The sequence below is a fragment of the Calidris pugnax genome, unplaced genomic scaffold, assembly GCF_001431845.1.
Source record: "Calidris pugnax isolate Ruff unplaced genomic scaffold, ASM143184v1 scaffold125, whole genome shotgun sequence".
NCBI lineage: Eukaryota > Metazoa > Chordata > Aves > Charadriiformes > Scolopacidae > Calidris > Calidris pugnax.
In genome coordinates, this window is record NW_015090906.1 from 4173402 (window position 1) to 4190412 (window position 17011).

Here is a 17011-nt window from a genome sequence, read left to right on the forward strand (position 1 = left end):
TCGACTCCCAGGGGTATATTGCAGTACCATAGAATTTGGTGAGGGGTTTTTTTTTTGTAAGCCTCCAATTGCTTCAAACATATCAGAGTTGCCTTGTTTCCTTCTCTTTTTCTCTTCTTTCTGTCTTCCTTGCCTTCCTCCTTGTTCTAGGAAAAATATGGAAAATGGGAACCTAGGACATCTTGCTGCAAAAGGACAAGAATAAAATCTTGCACTTCATTATTTTTAAATCACATAATTTTGAAGCCCCAATTTTATTCCAGGAACTGACTGATGTTTTTATGTTTTTAGTTTTGTTATAGAATCGTAGAGTGGTTAGATTTGGAAGGGAGCTTAAAAATCATCTAGTTCCAACTTCCTTGCCATGGGCAGGGACACGTTCCACTAGACCAGGTTACTCAACCTGGAACCCTAGGCATGGGATCTGAGACTCTAGTGCAAGCTCCTGTTATCTTTAAGCTGTTTTTATAACACGTTGCATGGAAAATATACTGCTTTGTTAGGCACCTAAGAAGCAGGCAAATAGGATCACATCTTTTTCATTCTGTGAACAATCACCGCAACAGTAAAACACAGCAAACCCTGCTTTGTAACACAGGCTGATAAAAAGCTCTGCCATGTGCCTCCCGTTTTGAGCCAGCAATATATAGCACCCGCTCATGAAGTCTGTTATGATACCTGAAAAGCCTACACTAAGCAAAGCTGAAATGAATGATAAACAAACCAGAGGCCATTTTTCTCCAGTAGTGTTTAAGTGTATGGGGGCTGTCAAGGCAAGATGCACATTAGTACTTAACTGAGAATGACTTCAGAGAGCAACTCGTAAACCTCCATTAATAACTCCCTGACAGCCTGGCAGTGCCTGTCTTGGCATTTATCTAACAGCAGGCCACTATTATACTGTGACAAGTTTCCCGTCTCCAGAGACCTCTAAAATACCTGTAGGATCTGGAAACATTTGAGAAGGGAAAAGTGTACCACTTCTCCCTTCTCTGCTCGAATTAGATTTATTATCATATTTAATCCAGCATGAATACTGCCTTATTTAGCATGACAACTATAACTGCATATATGTTAGCTCAACCCAGTGTTGGCTCCAGTGTGAAATTATTCCTTTCCTGGTTGAAAATGAACGACAGAAACTAGAAAACATCTTATGTTGGGATCCACATTTTAGGTACAGTATGCACTCAAGTTGCACAAGATGTTGCTAGCTCAAATAATTTTTTCTTCTGAGGCTATTCCAGCAACCCTCAAGCTTTTCCCAGTGGGTTAGGAGCAGCTGCACGTTCTCTAGGCATGAAAAACAGCAGGAAGAGCTCTGAAAGTCTCCCGCAAGGACACACCTTAAGCTCCAAAGACTGCTGATATTTGAACAGTGTAGATGTAAAGCAGCTTCCATCACGTGGACCAGGGACAATGGTCTGTTTCTTGGAGAAATCCCAAACTCGGTATAGATGAAGCCTATGTAATCCTGGCAATCACTTATCTCCCTGAGGACAAAGACCCCATCTGCAAAATATACGCAAGAAATGTACCAGCTTTGCAAAGCTTTAATTCAGCTCATGGCTGCAACTCTTCTAATAATGACGTATGACAGCTCTGTAAAAATGTTTTTAGTTGCCAAGACAAGTACTGGAAAAGGAAGGCCAGATTATGTTTGTGAATACAAGTTGAATTAACTCCTCTTCCCCTGTGCAGGTGGAACACATCTGGGGGCAAAGGGGATTTGTCTTGAGCATGAACATCTTGGGTTTGAATATCTCCTGTAATGGTGTGTATCCAGAAGACCAGAGAGTGAAAAGTGCCTGGCTGTTAAAGAGAAACAGGGGGAGAAATAAGGAAACATTGATAATGTAATTTGACTCCAACTTCCTTCCCAAAGCAGAACAAGTAAACAGTTATAAAGTATAGTGTGAGCAAGATGAGCCTCTATATGCTCATGTTGCTTCAAACAGCATGGCCATGTCAGCTGTAGCTTAGCCTGCAAGACAATGGAACTCATTCTCCTGCCTGTCCCAGGTGGCACCCCATGTCTGGTTTTGATATCACCCTTCAAGAAAGATGGTTGGGCCAATGGGAGCATTTCCAGGGGAAAGTAGTGATAATGATCGTCAGAGTGACGTACACGGCTTGGAAGAACTAGTGAAAGAGCTGGAGTTGCTTAGCCAAAGGAGAAATGATTTAAGAGGAAAGCTTAAACAAGGCTGTTGCAAAGGAGTGGGTAAGCTTTACTGTGTGCCCAAGAAATGATGGACTTCAATTTCATCAAGAAATTATAAGTGTTTTTGATTTTCCCACCATTAGATCAAACACGGGGTTGGGGGAGAGGCTCAGAGTACCTCCCATCCAGGTGCCTTTTCACAGAACTGCAGGCTGGAATACAGGAGTTGTTGGCTACTAGACATATCACTGCAACATCTCCTGCCACAGCCACAAAACCCCTTCAATTTGCCTATGAAAATATCAATGCGTTTTAGAATGTTGCTGGCCTATAAATGGACTTGCCCCAAAGCAGACAAGACATACATATAGCACGCATATTAGACAATCGAATAGCAGCTGGTTGCCCCTCCTCCCTCAGGTTTTCTCCAGGTTTCCTCAACGGCACACATCTTTTTTTCTCCCTTTCAATCTCCCTTAGTTGTGCCTTGAGTGCCACACTGCTATACATCACTGTAAAGTCCTCCAAAGCTCAAACATCTGCAAGAATCTGACCTCCAAATAACATGGCTACTTACACCTCCAAACATATTTCCCAAGAGAGTTTTACTAAAGCTTGGAAAGGAATTTGGGATCCTCATCCTACAATATACAAAGTAGCAATAAATTTCCATTGCTCCTGGGGAAGTGAAAATACAGAATAACATCAGTTAGATCCATAGCTATATTTACAGCCCTTTGAGGGGGAAGGGGCATTAGATCCCAGAGATTTAGCTTCAGGAGAAGTTCTGCCTGTATCAGGATTTGAGACAGTCTTTGATGTTAGTGAAATAAAGGAGAGAAATATTTCCCTCAGGGAGCAAGAAAAAAAATATCCAAAATCTTCCGTCTGACTTTCTTTTGTATCGCTGCTCCAGCTACTGTCTCCAGAATTCATTACAATAAGCAAATACTCATACATCATTGGTTTAATATGACAACTATGATGCTTAATAAGGCTGGAAAAAACATCACTGTGACTCTATTAGAGCCTCCTAAACAATCAGTTATTGCTGAGAAGGTTACACCAATTTTTATAGCTCAGGAGCTGATTTGCAATTTGTATTCATCTTTCATTTTGACTAGACCAATTGTGTGTTCTATCTGCATTATCAGCTCCATAAAAATTCATTCGCATCCATAAAAATATAAGATTTCTAATAATGCCTCTCCTACTTTGTATGGGTGTATTTGTGGTTTTATTTAGAACAGAAAGGCAGTGACTGGATTGCCTTTCTGTCCAGTCTCACTGCAGGACATAATCCATCTACTCTAAACCCATCCAGTCAGATTTAAACTGAATTGTTTTTATGATGAGAGGGGAGAAGTTTGTCTTTGCCCAATTTATGAATTCTGAGTAACTGGGAAATTATTGCATATCAAATGCCTCGCTGTATAGAGTGACTCTGGGCAGACAGAGCTTCTGACAGGTATGACCCATGCAGTCTAAAAGATGAAAAAGAACCAAAGCAATTAACATAATGTTTGCAGCCTGGTTGACCCACAGGGATGCTACAGAGAGACACATCTGAATTGAAGATAGCGGTTTAACCAAAGTCTGTCCCCAGAGAACTGGAGTGTGGGAAGTCCCAGCGATGGGGCAAAAATGACAGTGTAGAGAATTAAAAATGATTAAGAAGTTGTGCATAAGAGGAGTGACAAATATGTTTAAGCAATGACAATACCTTGGGCGTCACGACCAGCCCCAGGAGGTTCAGGCACTTCTGTGATCTCTGGCACTTCCAGGTGAGTCTGTACCTATAAATGTACTGGGAGACCAGAGCCAGAGCTGAATTGCCAGGGGAAGAATAGGAAAATATTGAGCTGTCATGAGGAGGTACAACTGTATCAGCCAGCAGAATGTCCAGAGTAATGGGCATCACTGGGGCCTAATAATTTCTCATCATTGATTATCTCGATTGACATTCACCGAACAAAGAGCCATGACACCATCAGCTCCTCCCAGATGCTTGCTGTCTCCTTCTCAGCACAGGTCACGCTCCTGTAGCAGAGGCAGCTGGAGAAAACATATGCTGTTGTCCCTGCAACGCTTGTTCACAGCCCAGCATCCTGAGAGAAGCTCACCTTCATAAGAAGTTTGAGGTGATGCACGAAATGGAGGTGGGGCTGAGGTGGGGCAGGTGTTTGGTTGTGCCAGCTCAGATGGAAGTGGTGACCATCAGGAAAGAGTGGGACAGACAAGTAGCATTGTCTAAAAGACTGGCAAGAGCCCCCGGTACAGCAGTGAATGAGCAACAGCTACTTAAGTGGGGAAGTCTTGTGTGATCCCTCCCTCTATTCCTTCCTTTCCCTTCTCTTTTCTCCTCTATCCCTCCCCTCTTTTCTCTCTTCTTTCATCTTCCTTCCTCCTGTACCTTATTAAAATGTCTGTGCCATGGATTGGTTTTGTCTCCTTATTCTTGCGTATAGCAATACTGGTTGGATTATGTACAGGTAGTTAAAAAAAAAAAAGGGATTTGTTGCTTTTATACAATGTGCTGGTTAAAGTGCAGGTGTGTTGCTGTTCCCAGCTACCAGATCTCAACAAACTGACTAAACATCCTTTTTAAATTTTTTTTCTAAACCAGGCTGCTCTTGTTAATAATGGTGATATGATAGTTTCAGGGTCTGCAAGGTCTTTAACGGGTACAAAGCCATGTTTTGATTAAGAAGTTAGAAGGGTATAAAACCAAGCCGGCATGTTAAAGAGGAAGAGAAACATCTGTCTGATCTCAGTGGGTGAAAAAGAAACAAGAATTTGTCTTCAGGCAAGAGCACTTCCAGGGGAGTCCCACAGAGATCTCTGTCTGGCCTTGCATTCTTCAATGTTCTGAGAATCTCTGTGAAACCTCCTGGGCCGTAACGATACTACCTACAACATACAAGAAAGAAACTCTTATGTTGTGTCTACTTCCTCCTACACAGGGACCTAGGCTCTGGCAGCACCCTGGAGGGGCAATCTCAGTAGTTCCTTCTAATTTTGCTGTGAGATACCGCAGCGGTTGTGAGGACTAACTTGAGGGTTTGTCTTCTAAGGCATGAAATTTAGGCACTAGTGTCTTGTACAGTGTAAGAAAGGGGATGGGGAATTGGAGAAGGCACAGCTCTGCATCACTCATTGCCCCAGAAAAGTGACAAGTAAGACCTAAATGACCTTCTTCCCTCTTGGCCCCTTCCCATGTGAAACTTTGAAGCAACCATTTTTGTCTCACCACTGGCATCAACTTATGCCCTAGAGTCTCCGTTGATCATCATAGTCGTGGGCTCCTGCCTCAGCTGAGCCCTTCTCCTTACTTCTTCTTCCCCACCTACCCCAGCATCTTCATCCCAATCCATTCCCCAGCGCTCCTCACTAAAGTATGTCCCTTTGTCCCCGCAGACATCCCACTGTGACATGGCTGCACATCTAAAAGGACAGTTCTCCAGTTGGGGAAGCAAGGTGGGATCTGTCATAGGGTGGAAACAAGATCAGAGGGAGTTCTTTTCTAAGAGTTAGTCTCACAAGTTCTCCCACTGTGCTGATGTAGAGGCAAGAGACAGCAAGGAAAGTAATCAAGTCAAAGCTTCAAAATTGGCTTTCCAGAGTGAAAAAGGCACCTTCAGAGTCTATAACTTGCGATGAATTTTAACTTGCAAGATTCCCCAAGCTGCCACTGCCTGAGTCTGACATACTATGGTTTTACATGCCCAAATCTAATACATCCTGAAGAAACCTCTGCCTACACCCTCTACGCTGAGTACAGGAGTTTCTGAGGACCGTTCAGTCCATTCCCTGCAGCTGTGATCCAGACAAAATGGGACACTAAAAACAAATTTCCTCTTGGCTACTGCAAGTCACATTACATTTACCACTGGCTGTGAAATAGCCTTAAATGTTCAAAGCAGCAAATGTAAGCAACTTAGAAAATGGGACAGAAGATAAGGTTCCTCATCTGTCAGCTTCCAAGCAAAGATCCTTAATATTAGAGCAAATAATATGAACAAAAATGGAAGTAGAGAAATACTTATTAGGGTCATAAGGCATGTCAGGGCATGATTATCCTGTCTCACTCCATTAAGAGATTGTGAGACAGCATAACTGAAAACAAACAATACTTAATCAATCTGAAAAACCTGAAATGAGAGAATTTTAAATGGGAAATTTTCTAAACAGCCCACTTCACCGGTTGAATAAGGGCAATGATCAAATGAATGAATTACCACTGGATCAGACATGGTACAAAGTGCAGTACGTAGATGCTCTCCAAAGCAGCTTGCACAGATGCCTTACTACAACATATACTGCCCTGTGTGAGTGGGAAACCATGTCCCAGTGAGAAAAAGATTCACATTTTACCTCCTTTTTACTTGTCCTTTACCTTATATCCTAAGGTATAGGATATAAGATAGATTGACACCTTGACTTAAACTATATCAGCTTTCCTAAAGAATACATGTTTATATCTCAAAGACACTGCCAAAACCACCCAGTTAGAGAAATTTCTCCCAAAGACACTATAGGAATTAGGGAATTCTAAATCTGGACTGGAATTTAGTTCTCCCATAGAACAACCAAGTTTACTGCCTCAGTTTCCTCACATATGAAATGAAGACCACAATACCTCTTTGAAAAGTGCTAGGGGAACCCACTTGTACAAAAACAATATAGAAAGTCAGGAATTATTACTACTACTACTACTACTACTACTATTGATGTTATTAACAATGCTGTGACCCTGCAGTGGATTAAACTACAAACAACTGTGGAAGAATATTTGCCTGATTTTTCCAGTACTGTTAAATGCTGAGTTTGACAACAGAGGTAGCAGTCTCCTCCATGCTGGATGACAACTGATGCTGTCTACCAAATGGATGAAGAAAAATGGCTTTCACCCTTCTGAAGCAACATTCCAGAACAAATGGTGACAACTGCTGAAAAATGCCTTTGGCTGGGAACAACCGAGATATGGTTTTGTTCAATTCCCATTGCAGGATAGTGTGCCTTCCTCTCCTATACTCCCTTGCCTCCCCCATAATCGTCTTCTTAGTTTGAAAAAAGATCTTGAGAAATAAGCATGGGGAGGAGTTGGAGGTGTGTCATGGGGAGGAGGGACATCCAGCATTTTTGTCTCAGCCTCAGCTGGAGAAATGATGTTAACACATCTGGAATAGCAGAAAGAAAATCAGCATTTTGTAGGGAGTCTTTGCTGGTTAAGAAATAAGAAGCAGCTCCGGAGAAGATATATGAAGCAATAAGAGATGATTTACTTCCACAGCATTTATTGTTTGAATACGTACACACACCCCATCTATTTTCGTTTGCCCCAGCATGCATGGCAGTCCTCCCTGTCGGAGGATGACACTGTTGCATTTCTCGTCATTCCCTCCAATATATCATGAGGAATAGCTGCTCGAAGCGCAGTGCCTGGGCTCGCGTCGGGCGGATGGTGAAAAGCAATCCACTCCCAAAGCCAGCCCTGATAATGGGAGCTCTCCATCACGCTGCCATTCCACGGTGCGGGGTACAAGGCTTGCATGGCTCGTAGGAGCTCATTGGGAGCAGTCTCGCCATCGTCATCATAAAGCCCGATAAAATAAACACTTCCCAAATATAACTCTCTTCACCTTGTGTTCTCTTGTATCACAGCACTTCCAATGAGCAGCCTTACTTCTGAGCAAAAGAAGGAGAGAAACAAAAAGACACAGCCTCTGTTATCAGCACTGTTGTTGTCAAGGCTTAAATATGATGTGGACTACTCAGAGTGGAAAATTGTGCAGTGTGGGCACAGCTGGGGATGTGATGCTCATTTGCTGAGATGGGTCTTTCACTGACAAGTCTGGCTTGGTGCTTAGTGATCCAGGGGTTAACTTCAGCTTGCTCCTACTCGGGTTGGTACTGGGGGGGGAAAGTATCCAAATGTGGCTAATGACTTTGATGGAGAGACCCTTAGATCATTACATTTCAAGACACAAAGGGTGCCTTGAAATCATAGAATCATAGAATGATAGAATGGTTTGGGTTGGAAGAGAGCTTAAAGATCATCAAGTTCCAACCCCCTGTCATGAGCAGGGACACCTCCCACTAGACCTGGTTTGCTCAAAGCCCCATCCAGCCTGGCCTTGAACACCTCCAGGGATGGGGGCATCCACAGCTTCTCTGGGAAACCTGACCCAGTGTCTCACCACACTCAGAGTAAAAAATTTCTTCCTCATATCTAATCTAAATCTCCCCTCATTCAATTTAAAACCATTACTCCTTGTCCTATCCCTCCACTCACTAATAAAGAGTCCCTCCGCATCTCTCTTGTAGGCCCCCTTCAGGTACTGGAAGGCTGCTATAAGGTCTCCCCAGAGCCTTCACTTCTCCAGGCTGAACAACCCCAACTCTCTCAGCCTGTCTTCACAGGAGAAGTACTCCAGCTCTCTGATCATCTTCATGGCCTCCTCAGACTGTTTAGGGATCCATGAACTTGACTCACAACACCTTCCTCCAGCCAAACTTTATGTCACACAAGTGACAAGGCCTACACACACCTCAGATCATAGGTGAGATATCATACCTTGTGTGTTCTAAGGAGCAAGTCCCAGCATGCCAATTCTTTCAAACTTGGTCACCTTCTGCAGTGCAGAGGAGTAGCTTGCAACCTCAGTTTGCTCCACAGTGGGATCCAGACCATGGCAGGATACCTGGATGAAGTGGAGCCCTGCAGCTGGGGATGGATGAGTAGGGAAGTGTTGGTATGCCTGAAGAGGACTGCAGTCTTGGGTAGGTGGAGATAGATGAGATGCAGGGATACAGGGGGCTGATGTTGGACATGGGAGCTGGATGAAGCAGGGGGCCTGGCTGTCAGGTAAGGTTATAAATGAACGTCCTTGGGAAAAAAAAAGCAAAACTGACAAGAGTTTCTATATATTTTTCTTGGAGTTTTGCATTGTTTCAGGCTTGAACTCTTCCTAGGATCATAAAACTGAATTAAGCTCCACAACAGGCCTTTGAAACTCATTTGAAGTCCATTACAATTACTTTGGATTAGGATCTTCATGTTTTTGTTACACGATTTACTTCCTTAGTACAGGCTGGCTCTAGAAGAAGAAGTATTGCAGGCTATAATAGTGTAACTGTGATGGGTTTATTTTTTTTCAGTTGTTTCATTGCCTTCCCCTAGAGGCATATTTATATACATTAAATTCTGAGGCAAGTCCTAAGTTATATCTATCTCTTAGAAAGTTTCTCAGTAATTTGTCTATAATCACTAAAGCAAGTGATGTAGAGAGGAATTTGCTGAAATTAGGAACGTAATGTTCTCAGTGGAAGATAGGCTGTTGGGCAAGTTTTGCCTTTCCCTGCAATCCAAATCAACAAACACTCTTCACACCTTTGGGCATCGTTTTACTCACTGCTGTACCTGTGATGTACATGTGTTTCCTTCCATTGGTCTGAAACTGTTTAGCCCGTCCCATTGCTTGGATGGTTGCAAGATAACATGATCTGCTTTGAAAATGGTGAACCTTGTCTGCATGAGTCTGCAGAGAGTCTCAAAGGCTGAGGAAATTCCCCTAAGGAGTATTCAGATAAACATGATAAAGGTTCTGATGTAAACGTCATCATTGCTTCAAATATTAAATTGCTTTGTATGGAGTCACGTTAGACTTGCACTCACCACTGAAGGGATTGAGAGCAGCCCTGCTGAGAAGGACTTGGGGGTACTGGTGGGTGAAAAGCTGGACATTAGCCCACAAGGTGTTCTTGCAGCTCAGAAAGCCAACTGTATCCTGGGCTGCGTCAAAAGGAACATGGCCAGCAGGTGAAGGGAGATGATTCTCTCCTTCTACTCCTCTCCTGGTAAAACTCCACCTGGAGTACTGTGTCCAGCTCTGAGCCCTCAGCACAGGAAAGACATGGACCTACTGGAACAGGTCCAGAGGAGGCCACAAAGGTGATCCGAGGGCTGGAGCCCCTCTCCTGTGAGGACAGGCTGAGAGAGTTGGGGTTGTTCAGCCTGGAGAAGAGAAGGCTCCAAGGAGAACTTATTCTGGCTTTTCAGTACTTAAAGGGAGCCTACAGGAAAGACGGGGACAGACTTTTTGGCAGAGCCTGTTGCAATAGAATAAGGGGAAATAGTTTTAGAAAAAAAGAGGGAAGGTTTGGACTTGATATAAGGAAGATTTTTTTATGATGAGGGTGATGAGATACTGGCCCAGCTTACCCAGAGAAGTGGTAGATGCCTCATCCCTGGAAACATTCAAGGTCAGGTTGGACGGGGCTCTGAGCAACCTGATCTAGTTGAAGATGTCCCTACTCTTTGTAGGGAAGGTTGGACTAGATGATCTTTAAAGGTCTCTTCCAACCCAAACTATTCTATCATTCAACGATTGCGAAGGCATGGATCTACCCAGGATCAGTTAAAACATCTTGGCAATAATATCACCCCCATTCTTGGAACAGGGGCCAGGAATGTCTGCATTGCTTGACCTCTTCTTTTGTTGTTATCAACTAATACGATCAACTCCCAGACAGTAATACATTTCAGGGATGTTGCTGTAATGAAGGTCTGTTCTTTACTCATGAATTGAAAAGGTTTAGTTTGGTTCAGGCTTCTCAGATTGACAAAGAAAAGGATGATTCATCAAGAGTTCATTTTTCCACCCAATTTGTTCCTTGTTATTTTTAATGAGCTTTTGAAAGCAATGAAAAACATCAAGGGGAGATGAATTTCTGTATAAAAACAAAACAAAACAAAAGCTCCAAGCACAACAGCTGAAAGTTAACAGCTTTTAGTCACTAACAGAATAAGTAGATTGAAGAAAGGCTGAATCATCCTAAAAGGCAGTGGAAGGAAATTGTTTTTGTGTTTTGGAAAAGAAACAGTCCACTTGAAGTGGTTACAGCCAAAGCTCTGGAAGAATAAAATTACTTAACCTCACCTCTGCTCAAGGCTGTGCTAGCTAACACTTGTAAAGCCTTTACTTTGCCAGGAGATACCTTGTGCCATTCTGCACTGGTTCATACTTGCAGCCCTTCTGCATGACAGAGATGACAGCTCCAACTCCTGCACAAAATTGCTTAGAACAGTTCTCGAAGGGAGAAAATAAACCTTTCCGGACTCTGGGAAAAAAGCCACTCGTGACTTCAGCAATCCTTTGATTTAGCCCAAGATTTAAGGTGGCCACCTGTTTCCCTCAAAAGTCATGTGATATTTTTGCACAGATTTCCAGGTTTTGGAAGAAGTACCAGTGCTGGAAATACAGAGCAGGCATCAGTGTGAGTTAGTTTTGTCTGGACTTTGCCCATTATCATAAAATTAGAGACATATAGACAGTAATTTCTGTGATATACGAGATATATTTCTCTTTCCTTTCTCTATCCTACATCATCTTTGGTATTTCTAGCTTTCAGATACATGTCTTCTAATCCCTTATGCTGCAATCAGTTTTTCAGTGCACATGAAACATCTGAAAATCAAGGCATCCCAAATCAATAATCGATAGCTGACTGTAAAAAAGGGAGACATGGAAATGATGGCTAACCTGGTGGGATCTGATTGATGAGTTTGGACCAGGCAGTTCCTGCTATAATGGTGGTATTATTCTTGTAAGTACACACTTAAAAGTGTGCTTGTAGGCATACAAAACTCCATAGAATGAAAGAACAGGAGGAAAAGTGTAGTTTGCCTACATTAAATACTGGTATTTGGTGTATAAGAGCATTTGGTCCATATGAAAGCAAAATCAATGTTAGAAACATTAATAATATTGTGCTGAGTAAATATGGGAATTTGAGGACACATTATAACAGGCATAATAGAAAAACCTAAATAAAAATGCCATTCAGTCAATCCAGCCCATAGGCAGCATGATGAGAAAAAGTAGCTTTGATAAGCCAGCTTGAAATTTAGCTCAAACCACCACAGTTACTGTAGTTTCAGTGAATATTCCCTGATTTTACACCATTGCCAACACGGTTCAGAGTGGAATCCCTAATACTTGGTAACTGAGACATCCATCAAGGTTTTTCTCACTGTGTCAGGATCCAGACAACAAAGTGTAACAGTGAGACTAGATGAGACTCGTGAGACTCGACGGCTGCCCTGCTCACTCACGGAAGATGCACCACAATAGTCATGTAATTACAGACAATTTTGCAACGTCTTATTCCTCTGCTTATTAAAGTGAAATAAAAGCTGCTAGGAAAAGGTAATTTATTTGTATTTATCTTTTCAGCGGGTGTCATCTCTTGTCTGCCTCACTCCAGTCCTTTTCTTCCCAAGAAAAGAGTAATTTATAGGATCATAACAACATAGAAAATTACTGACTGAAAGGATTCTATTATAAATTAGTAGCTGAACCTTAGAAGATGTGTGTGCTCACACCATCACATACTCACTCACTCAACTGTCTTATTTTGTTCCTGTTAGCCATTTATTCTACATATACCATTAATGAATCTGTAAATAAACTCCGTACACGTCCAATGCCTTGTCATTTCCCTAGCTCTTATACAATCATTTTCCCTTTCTGCTTAGGTTTTCCATGGCCTCCCTTGTTAAATATTCACCTGTCCTTTGGAGAGCACCAACCCAGTCAAAATGATGACTATTTTCTCCTTGCACAGCAGCCCTATTCGAGACATGATTTTATATTCCCTCTATGTCTCACATTAGCTCACGCAGCCTCTTATTTTGATGGCTTCACAGGTGGATTGAAGTAGTTTAACAGCACATGGATTTTGGAAATGGGGGCAAAGGGGAGAAAGAAGGACGATGAGAGGGGAGCACAGAAAAGGGAGCTTTCCCAAAGCAAGATTCCCCCATTGTCAGCAAGGTTAGATCAGCTGCCCGTGGGACCTCACCTTCAGTCTGCAACTGCCAGTTTACATTTGCCCTGGTTAAGTTCCCTGGAGGGATCATCTCTCTCATGCTGGGTCCAGAAGCACTTGAGTGCTTAGTGGTCAGAAGCACTGTAGTGTCCCCATTGCTTCCAAACTTGGGAGCTAAAATCTTGATGCTGACTGTATTTTCTGTCATCCATTCACTGGAAAAAAAAAGGCAAAAAATAGCAATTTTGATATCTCTCTAACCCATTTTCTTGTTGACCTTGAGGTCAAGGGGATCTGACCTTTTTCTATGCAGGAGGAATGGGTACCATCCTCCCCCCGGAAGACCTTAATGCAGGGAATACATGTCCCTAGGAGAGGGAGGTAAATGAGGTTTTGGATCACTCCGCTTTGCAAGGAGAACCAGTCTCCTGTTTCTTGGATAGGAACTCTACCTCCAAGTGGTGCTTGAAAATCCAGGGGCATTTTATGGGAGTCTGAGTCCTGCTAAAGGGGCTACGCATTCTTGGGGCAATGCATCAAATGGGGAATACTAGTTCACTGATCCCTACCAGGCTTCTTCATCCTTTGGGTACCACCCTGCCTGGGCAGTCTGGACATGTGAAAAACCATAGAATTAAGTGCAGAAACACTAAAATCACAGATGGTGGCACCTCAGGAGTTCATGTGTCTTTGAGGTCATGCTACAACTCAGATGATTTTTCTGGGGTAGGTTTCCAAGGTAGGTCAGTGTCAAAGCTGGGAGTCTAGTCCTAGAGCCTAGTTATGGTTCCTAGACTCTAACTAAAGGGTTTTATCCCTGGATAATGTCCCTGCTGCTTGAAAGCTTTGGTAGTAATTGCACTTGCAAATAAAATTGCCCCCTATTCCCTCAGCTGCAAAATCCATCCCAAAATATCCATTGGGCATCATTGCTGATGCGGAGTGACTGTTACCTTCCACCCCAATGACTGCTGAAGGATCTCTTTATTTACAGTTTATGAAGCACCTGGGATTTTGTGAGGATGACTGACACCACACAAATGTACATTATAATTATTGTCATTCAGACTGGAATCAGCTCTGCAGTGTTTTATGGTGGGGTTTTTAATTTTTCTGTGTAGGAGGGCGGTTTAGTAAAATAATACATTTCGTCATGTGGCAATGTTAAACTTTCCTGGTTTTTTCCTTTTTATTCTTTGTTTCCTGTCACTGGTAAGATACTTTTTCTCCTGCAGACACTCAGCTTTACTCTGCATGCCATTTGTTAGGGCTGTGGCTCACCAGATGGGACCCACCATTTCAAATTACCTTTCCAGTCAAAAAAACTTTTCTGTATATGTGGAAATTTTAAAGGAAATATATTGTGAGATTCGTGACATGTTTACTTTTTTTTTTTTTTTTTCTGGACTGATGAGAGTGGGATTCTCTAGGAAACAGAATAACAAAGAATTAAAAAAAATTAAAGTGCATTATTCTGCTGGTGTCTGGCCTGATGGCACTGGTAGTTTTATCCCCATTTTCACGAATAAAATAATCTCCTCAAAGGATTGTGTTTCCACTAAGGAACTGGTCTGATTTCCCACCAGCCAAGCAATGTGGTGTGACATGGACATTATATTACCTTGTAATTAGCATGTAATTATTATGAGCAGGAAATCTGGTGGAGGAGGGAGAGGGAAATGTGAGTATTTCTGGTTTAACTACAGTTCCCATAAGACCACGTGCTGCTGTGAGAAAACAAAGTTGAATGTTGACATGACTCAAAACAAAACCCTTCAGCAAACCAAATGGAAAGGTTTTGATTTCAGGCGTGTCGAAACATTTCTCTTCAGTTGAAAATGTCAAAAAGAGCATTTGACATCTGTTGTGTTTTGACCTTTCCAAATTGAATTTCTTTGTCGCTCCCTCATCCATTCTGTAAAAAGAAAAACACACATTTCTTTTGTCCTGATGTGGGGGAAAACACAAAACAGAGGAATAGCTAGAGAATTTGCCACGGAGGGACATTTTTCAGTTTCACTTAGCTCTTTGTAAGAAAGCTTAGTCTAAAATAAAATACCCCTTTCTCCTTTGAGTACCTGCAGAGGATTTGTGCTGAGCTGAGTCCTACAGCTGGGCGCAGGGATAAAACAGGAGCAGAGGACAAAGCAGAGTGTGATCCCAGGGACTGTGCCTCTCAACTGGGCACCCCTGAACTTCCACGGTTCCCAGCCCATGATGCAGGGGGAAATAACTCTGCTCCTACCCTATATGTTCCTGCAGCACCTGTATAGATTGTATATTTTCTTTCTTCTCAGTCCTTTCCTTGCTGCTATCTCCTGTGACATGCTGTCTAGTATATTCTTTGTATATCTAGTACGAAATCGAATAAATGTCCTTTAAGTTACTTTCATCTCAGCATCTTCATTATTTTCGTGTCAGAAGTGTCTCGGCAAGGAAATTCAAGTTTGAGTGAGCTCACAGACATTTCTTTTCACTCATAAGACATGAACAAACCATCTGGCACAGTTAAGCCACTCAGCATGATCCTAAAACGAAGACAAATGCTGCTGATGTTGTTTCATTGTTTGAAATAGACATTTTTGGAGCATGGATTACTTCAGTTCAAACCTTCCAGCTCTTTTCTGTTAAACCCATCTATATTGATACATTCCCCTGTATGTCTCCATATAGCCTTAAGAAATTCTCTATAAATAATATACAATAAATATATATAACAACTATTTCTATGAGGTGTATCTTAGTTCTAAAATCCACTTAAAACAGCAGCGAAGCTAAACGGGGATTACAGTGCCCAGTGGTTTTCCACTGTAGGCCCAAATAAGACAGGGTCACCATTCCTATGACGTATTCAAACTGAGCATGGCTGTTGAAGACCTTGTTCATGAGCCATAAAGGTGCCCATGGAGGGACGATGGCTTGGGAGAAAGCTTGAACTGAGTTTTCTCTTGCAATTTTCCAGAACAGGAATTGTTCAATAATACTTTGTGTTCTCCAGTCAAACTAAATTCCAGGAGAAGGGAAGTTTGGGGTGATGTGACAAACACTCCTTCTTTGGATTAGTCTGGGAAGAGGACTGTCCTCTATTTGAAGTGGTATGTTTCAGTTGGCAAAAGACTCTGTCCTTAATGGGGACTTGCAAGTGATCCCTGGAAAACAAGGGAAGCAAAGCTGGAGCTGAAGTTGTCTGGATGTGCGTTTTCTAGAGAAAAAAATTCTTATTTATAAGCCAAAGTCTGGATTTCAGAAGGGTTGAAGCCCACCACTCCAGGCTGTAACCCACCCTACCAGAACTGATGATGGAGAAAATGGGCTGTAAATACAGAAAGTCCATTTACTGACTGCACCTATATTTCCTCCCTGTTTTTCTGGAACAACTGGGACTGATCACTGGTTGGAAAAATATTTGCTTATCTAGACTGATAATCCCTTGTGCTATGCAGTCACATTCACGCAACAGGCAGACTGGTGCCGACGGAACAATTCTCACGAATCAGATCATTTACCATCAGACTGTGACACCAGTTTCTAGTAACCGAAGGAGATATTGCATTAAAATTCACATCCTTCTTCTGTACCGCTGGTGGATTTCTCTGATTAAGTCTAAGAAAATATATGGTGTCACTAAAAAGCACTAGTACCTTTTCACATGTGATCCACAATCGCATAACAATCACAGCCATTTCCTTTTTAATATAAAAAGGCACTAATATGGCTAAGAAAACCTGAGGGACCATGCTGATTTACTGGTTCCCATGAACCCATCAGAGGCTCCTCGTTCAGTAGACTCTGCCTTTTAAATATGGCCACTGTGCTCGATTAATAATATGAAAAACATTCAATTCCATTTTCCCTTTCCACTCTTGGAAAATATATAACATGAAAGGATATTATCGCCTGCACTGTGCATAATATCAGTATTGGATGTGGTTAAATATCCAGGTGGTTTCATCCGTACTACCAAACTATGTGATATCTCCAAATGATGCATTATCACCCATAAGGAGAAAGCAT